This window comes from Coregonus clupeaformis, unplaced genomic scaffold (genome assembly GCF_020615455.1).
Source record: "Coregonus clupeaformis isolate EN_2021a unplaced genomic scaffold, ASM2061545v1 scaf1387, whole genome shotgun sequence".
Classification (NCBI taxonomy): domain Eukaryota; kingdom Metazoa; phylum Chordata; class Actinopteri; order Salmoniformes; family Salmonidae; genus Coregonus; species Coregonus clupeaformis.
This window is the reverse complement of record NW_025534841.1, coordinates 135,001-142,858: the sequence shown is the minus strand read 5'-3', so window position 1 is coordinate 142,858 and position 7,858 is coordinate 135,001.

The following is a 7,858-nucleotide window of genomic DNA, read 5'->3' as shown; positions in this document are numbered from 1 at the left end:
GGCACATTGGTGCGGCTGGCTTCCGGGTTAAGCGGGATCTGTGTCAAGACAATCCGGCTAGGTTGGGTTGTAGTTGGGAGGACGTACGACTCGACCTTCCGCCTCTCCCTTGTCCGTACCGGGAGTTGCAGCGATGGGACAAAGACTGTAACTACCAATTGGATACCACAAAATTGGAGAGAAAAAGGGGGTAAAATACCAACAATAAAAAAATGGCAACAACGTTGTTTCCTGTAATCCATAGCTTCTGTTGGGTTCTTTACGTACTGTCACTGTGGGGACGACGTCATCGATGCACTTGATGATGAACAGTGACTGATGATGTGTACTCCTCAATGCTATCTGAAGAATCCTGGAACATATTCCAGTCTGTGCTAGCAAAAACAGTCCTGTAGCTTAGCATCTGCATCATCTGACCACTTCATTATTAACCAAGTCACTGGTGCTTCCTGCTTTAGTTTTTGCTTATAAGCAGGAATCAGGAGGATAGAGTTATGGTCAGATTAGCCAAATGGAGGCTGAGGAGAGCTTTGTATGCGTCTCTGTGTGGAGTAAAGGTGGTCTAGAGTTGTTTTTCCTCTGGTTGCACATTTAACATGCTGGTAGAAATTAGGTAGAACGGATTTAAAAGTTTCCCTGCACATTAAAGTCCCGGCCACTAGGAGCGCTGCCTCTGGATGAGCATTTTCCTGTTTACTTATGGCCTTATACAGCTCGTGGTGAGTGCAATCTTAGTGCCAGCATTGGTTTCCGTGGTGGTAAATAGACAGCTACGAAAATATAGATGAAAACTCTCTTGGTAAATAGTGTGGTCTCATTTATCATGAGATACTCTACCTCAGTCGAAAGCAAAACCTCGAGACTTCCTTAGTATTAGATTGTATGCACCAGCCACCAGCTGTTGTTTACAAATATACAAGACCGCCACCCCTTGTCTTACCGGGAGGCAGCCATTCTATCCTGCCGATGTACGTATATCCCGCCAGCTGTATGTTATCCATGTCGTTGTTCAGTTCTTCAGGACTCAGCGGTCCCGTTTCTGTGAGCTTGTGTGCCTGCCACTTCGCAGCTGAGCCCGTTAGGTTGCTCTAGACGTTTTCACTTCACAATAACAGCACTTCCTGTTGACCGGCAGCTCTCTAGCAGGGGACAGAAATTTGACGAACTGACTTTGTTGGAAAGGTGGCATTCTATGTCGAAGTGTTCCACTTTGAAAGACACTGAGCTCTTCAGTAAGGGGGCCATTCTACTGCCAATGTTTGTCTATGGAGATTGCACTGGCGGTGTGCTGGAGGAGTTCCCTGGTGCCTATGACCTCATGCTACACCAGAGGACACGTAGAGACATGACCTTTCGCTAAGATAATTTTCCTATCTCTAATTCAACCTAAGCTTGAATCATTACCAGAGGTTGTAAGGCTCTGGTTTTTAATCATAAATTATTCATTCAAGGTCCACAACCAACAAGAATGATCTGTATTTTTATTCATGGAGAGCTCCCTCGACGATTGTTCCTGGGCTCAGGTATTTAGAGATACTGGGGGACGGAGATATGAGACGGGGGTGGGGGGGGCTGGACGTCCAGATGGAGGATAAGAAGGTATAACGCAACATCCCCACGGAGATGATAGTACGATAGTAAAGGGTCACTAAAAGAGGACATGAAAATAACTTTTGCTGGGCTTGCGCGGACGATTATACGGACAGGATACTTGTCTAAGATTACATTTGATGGAGTCAAAAGATGGGAGGGCACAGGTAATTGTCATTAATCCATTAATGGCAATAGACCGAGTAAATCAGTCAGGAATGACGAGTCAATTCGACTAACCCGTCCCACTATGAAAGATTTTCTCCTCCAAGAATGGAACCAAGGGAAGTGGAGGGGTCCCTGATGAGAATCTCTGGTTGTGGATGAAGTACACCGCTAGGAGCCTTGGGGACACCAATTGTGTGCATGCTCTATTGGGTGACCGACAATGTTGACCCCGCCCCTAATGCCAAAGGCAATGTTTCCCTGTGTATTAGACCTGGGGTCCAATCAAAAGAGCCCAATTGCACAGGTTGGGCTGTCAAAGTTGACTTACTCGGCCAGCCCACCTAGATTCACTTTAACTTCCTGGCGAATACCAGTGTTACAGACATAGAAATGGCACCCGTAACTTGGGTGATTTTGATGGCTGTAAGGAGAAAAATTAATGTGACTGATTTAGATAAGGAAGGGAGGGGAAAAATTAGGAACCTTACCATCCTCTGACTGATGTGTGGTGGGCATGCACTAACAAAGGAGCATTCAGCAGACATTACCAGAGGGATGGGTGGGTACTTGTGCCCCAGTATTGTTGGTCCAACCTGTAAGAATTGGTCATCAAAGACCAGTGACAGGAAGAATATTCAGGAGGAGGAGAAATATAGGTCAGGGAAGGAAAAAGCCCAATTTGTATTGATGCTACTCGGCATCCCCAGGGTGTTCCAGACGAATACAAAGCTATGAATCAAATATGGGAGAGTTTTACCACAACATTTTTCTGGTGGGTGACAATAAACAAAAATATGGATTGGATAAATTATATCTATTACAACCAACAACGATTTATTGACCAGACTAGAGATGCAGTAAAGGGGGATCTCGCGTTTACTCCATCCCGTCGCTCATTAACTTAGTAGAGTTGGTTCTAGATCAGGGCAGAAAGGGCCGGTGTCTATAGAATGATAAGCCATTGTTGCACATTTATCCCTAACAACACCACACATGGATGGGACAGTCACCAGAGCTCTTGCAGAATTAACTGCACTAGTGAAGAATGAACTGAGAACTCAGAGGTTAGTTACACTCCGTGGACAGGGTGGTTTGAGGAAATGTTTGGTAAAATGGAAAACTCATAGCAGCCACCATCTTAGGAGTGGTCAAGCGTTTGTATGGGTATTCTTGTATTATGTGGTTGTTGTCTTGTTCCCTGTGTCCGAGGATTGGTGAGTCAGGCGTTGGTAAATGCAGTATCTGAACAATGATGAGAGATGGACTCCGGACTCTGACCAGGGAATGTGAAAAAACGATCCTCCAGGCTGGTGGATGACGAGGATTTTGACCCTGAAAGACCGCAATTGGATGAAATGTTTATTGTTCTGACGTGATCTCTGAGATTAATCATGCTTGTAAAATACATTTATCCTGAGCGGAGTGTCACGATCGTCTGAGGAAGCGGACCAATACGCAGCGCGTGGAGTGAACATGATGACTTTATTTAATAAAGCAACCACGAAAAAAACAACAAATGACGATAGTGAAGTCCTCTGTAACACTGACAGAAACATGGAACACTGGAACAATAACCCACAAAACAAAGGAGAAAACACACAGAATATATGGACCCCAATCAGAGATAAACGAGCCGACAGCTGACACTTACCTCCGATTGGGAGTCGTAGACCAATCACCACTAGACACAAACAAAATGAAACTCACCCATCCCCAACACCACCAAATGAAATACACCCAAACCAAAGACAATGAACAACCCTGGCTCAAATATCAAAGTCCATGGAGCCAGAGTGTCACAGTACCCCCCTAAAGGTGCGAACTCCGGGCGCACCAATATCAGGACTAGGGGAGGGTCTGGGTGGGCGTCTGTCCACGGTGGCGGCTCTGGCCCCGGTCGTGATCCCCACCCCACCACAGTCACAACCTGCTTCGGTAGCCTCCTCCCAATGACCACCCTCCAACTAACCCCACCTGGACTAAGGGGCAACACCGGACTAAGGGCAGCACTCGGCCTAAGGGGCAGCACCGGGATAAGGGCAGCACCGGGATAAGGGGCAGCACCGGGACAGGGGCAGCACCAGGAGCTAAGGGGCAGCACCGACTAAGGCAGCACCGACTACGGGGCAGTACCGACTAAGGCAGTACCGGACTAAGGGGCAGTACCGACTCAGGGGCAGCACCGGACTAAGCGGGGCAGCGCCGGGCTAGGGGGGGCAGCACCGGGCTAAGGGCGCACCGGACTAAATGGCGAGATCCTGGCTGGCTGGCTCTGGCGGATCCTGGCTGGACGGCTCTGGCGGATCCTTGCCTGGGCGGCTCTGGCGGATCCTGGCTGGACGGCCCTGGCGGAGTCCCTGGCTGGGCGGCTCATGGCTGGCTGACGGATCTGACTGCTCATGGCTGGCTGACGGATCGGCTGCTCAGGGCTGGCTGACGGACCTGGCTGCTCAGGCTGGCTGACGGATCTGGCTGCTCATGGCTGGCTGACGGTCTGGCTGATCCTGTCTGGCGGAAGGCTCTGGCTGAGTCCTGTCTGGCGGAAGGCTCTGGCTGATCCTGTCTGGCGGAAGGCTCTGGCTGATCCTGTCTGGCGGAAGGCTCTAGCGGCTCCTGTCTGGCGGACGGCTCCCTGGCGCTCCGGTCTGGCGGACGGCTCTGAAGGCTCATGGCGACGGCGCTTTGCAGGTTCAGTACAGACGGCGGCTTTAGCGCCGTTAGTCAGACGGGCGTTCCAGCGCCGTTGGGCAGACGGGCAGTTCAGGCGCCGTTGGGCAGACGGGCAGTCCAGGTGCCGTTGGGCAGACGGGCAGTTCCAGGCGCCCGTTGAGCAGACGGGCAGTTCAGACGCCATAGGGCAGACGGGGGTTCAAGCGCCGTTGGGCAGACGGCAGACTCTGGCCGTCTGAGGCGCACTAGGCCTGGCGCGTAGTGCCGGAACTGGAGGTACCGGGCTGAGGACACGCATCTCAGGGCTAGTGCGGGGAGAAGGAACAGGCCGGACTGGGCTGGCGGCACCCCGTAGGTTCTGTGCGTGGGGCAGGAACAGGCCGGGCAGGGCTGTCGACGCACACCGTATCCTTGGTGCGTGGAGCAGGAACAGGCCGGGCTGGGCTGTCGCGCACACCGTATCCTTGGTGCGTGGAGCAGGAACAGGCCGGCAGGCTGTCGACGCACACCGTATCCTTGGTGCGTGGAGCAGGAACAGGCCGGGCTGGGCTGGCGACGCACACCGTGGGCTTGGTGCGTGGAGCAGGAACAGGCCGGGCAGGGCTGTCGACGCACACCGTGATCCTTGGTGCGTGGAGCAGGAACAGGCCGGGCAGGGCTGTTCGCCGCACACCGTGGATCCTTGGTGCGTGGAGCAGGAACAGGCCGGGCTGGGCTGGCGACGCACACCGTAGGTTCTGTGCGTGGAGCAGGAACAGGCCGGGCTGGGCTGGCGCCACACCGTGGGCTTGATGCGTGGAGTAGAACAGGCCGTTCCGTACTGGGAACACACACCACTGGCTTTAACTGGGGATCAGGAACGGGCCGACCGGACTGATAACACACATCAGTCTCTCCACGCCGTGCCGCAACAACTTCCCTTCCTCTACTCGCCAATGGCTCCCGTAATCCGATAGCCTTCTCTCCACGTCTCCCTGTGGCAGCCTCCTGCTGCCCAGCCGCCCAAGCCATGTGCCCCCCAAAAATTTCTTGGGGTTGCCTCTCGTCCTTCCGACGTTGGCTCTGCCCGACGCCCGTTGCTCCTCTCTCCGTCTGCCTCTCCTCTGTTTCGCTCCATGGACGGCGATCGCATGCCGTCCAGGATTTCTTCCCACGTCCAGGACCCTTTACCGTCCAACAGTTCCTCCCATGTCCAGACCCTTTGCTCCTGGCCGCGCTGCTTGGTCCTTTTTTTGGTGGGTTATTCTGTCACGATCGTCTGAGAGCGGACCAACACGCAGCGCGTGGGTGAACATGATGACTTTATTTAATAAAGCAACCACGAAAAAACAACAAATGACGATAGTGAAGTCCTCTGTAACACTGACAGAAACATGGAACACTGGAACAATAACCCACAAAACAAAGGAGAAAAACACACAGAATATATATGGCTCCCAATCAGAGATAACGAGCCGACAGCTGACACTCGTTACCTCCGATTGGGAGTCATAGACCAATCACCACTAGACACAAACAAAATGAAACTCACCCATCCCCAACACCACCAAATGAAATACACCCAAACCAAAGACAATGAACAACCCTGGCTCAAATATCAAAGTCCATGGAGCCAGAGTGTCACACGGAGCAAAGTGCCTTTGTGTGTCAAGAGGTATAAAACAGGAGTGTATGGGTTTTGGACGCTAGAGCTCTCCATGAATAAAAATACAGATAATCCTTGCTGGCTGTGGACCTTGAATCATTTATGATTAAAAACCAGAGCCTTACAACTTCTGGTAATGATTCAAGCTTAGGTTGAATTAGAGATAGAAATTATCTTGACACCTTTACAACTGCTCTGCTGTTCTACTAGAAATACTTACTCAAAACACTTCAGAAAGTGAACACAGGTTACAAGGAACAGAATCCTAATAGATTAGATCAGATGAGATTATACAGTGGGGTGAGAAAGATTAAAAAGACTGTATCCGTTTGGAGCATACACCATAGCTCAGTATTTGAATAGTTTATTTTCTACATGTCGATACTTTCTCACCCCGCTGTGTGTCATTCTGTGTGAGAACCCATGTCAGAAACCATGACTGTTAGAGTGCAGCACAGTATAGTTCATAACAGCTCAACATTAACAACGTTGCATCACGCAACACTTTACATCAAATAAACAACACACTGGCAGCATTACGATTCGCTACCCTTTTTTCCGAAGTTTTTCACTCGTTCAATCCCCCTGGTGCATTTCCCAGCCCATGGGCCTGTTTCACTGGGACCTGTGAGCCACGCTCTCCCTCTCACCGATGTGCTCTCTGGGAGGGAGAAGAAAAGCCTTCTGATTGGATAATATTTCTACATCTAATTGTGGGAATACGTAGCTTTGGAAGCAGCTGCTGTTGTTCTCAGATTTCTGTGGGTATATATTTTATTTTGTCATCTCTTAATATTGAGCTCAATAGCAACTATTTAACAACCGAGATATTTAATATGGCTTTAAAATATGAGCGTGCATCGGCCATTGTGAGTGCATGTTATATTTAGTGTTAGCGATCTAGCTAATGTGTTTCGGCTCGGGGATTAGAACCAGCGACCTTTCAGTTACTGGCACAACGCTCTTAACCACTAATCTACCTGCCTGCATATGATATTAGCGCACATAGATGTTGACAAAATCATCTCAATCAGGTGATTTCTCACAGTTAATGTCCTGCAAGAAGCTACGGGCGCTAATATTAGTGTAAATTCTTCACGTTTCATGGACCCAAGATCCAGAGGTAACACTGTACAGTGCAATAGAAGTTTGCCCCAATGCAATTCTGAAGTCTAATACAGCCACAGTGCGACTTCAACTATTATTTTTGGAGTGTCAAATTAACTACTTATTGTATTTTGTTTAATTAATATAACAACATTCCAACCTTGTTCAGCTTTACCTAGACCAAATATGTTATTATTCCATTATTTGTATCCGTTTGCATCAGTTTCAATATGGGACTCTTATTCTGAAGGCAAAGCGCAAATTCCATTGTGGCTCATCCTTATTGTGGCTAGCTTCACACTTTCCCGACGGGATAAAACAATCACGCGCAAGGTGTACTGTCCCAAACAGAATACAGAGAAGAGCAAATGTCGGTAGTCGAACCGCACTAGAACCGGACAGAAAAAAACAACAAAAAAACCTGTCAGACCATTGGACAAGTGAACTCGAACTGAGCCTGAGAGAAAACGGGACCTTTGTTTTTAGAAGAAGCAGCAGGGAGCCGAACCGGAGGAAAGATGAGTTTTCTGCCCTACTTCTCTGCTGAGACCTGGACACTCCTGGCCCTCCTCATCACACTCATAGTGGTGTAAGGACTTCAAATGAAATTGTATTACATCAAATCAAATGTTATATGCCACATGCATCGTAGTTAACCGGTGGAGACTAACAGGGAAA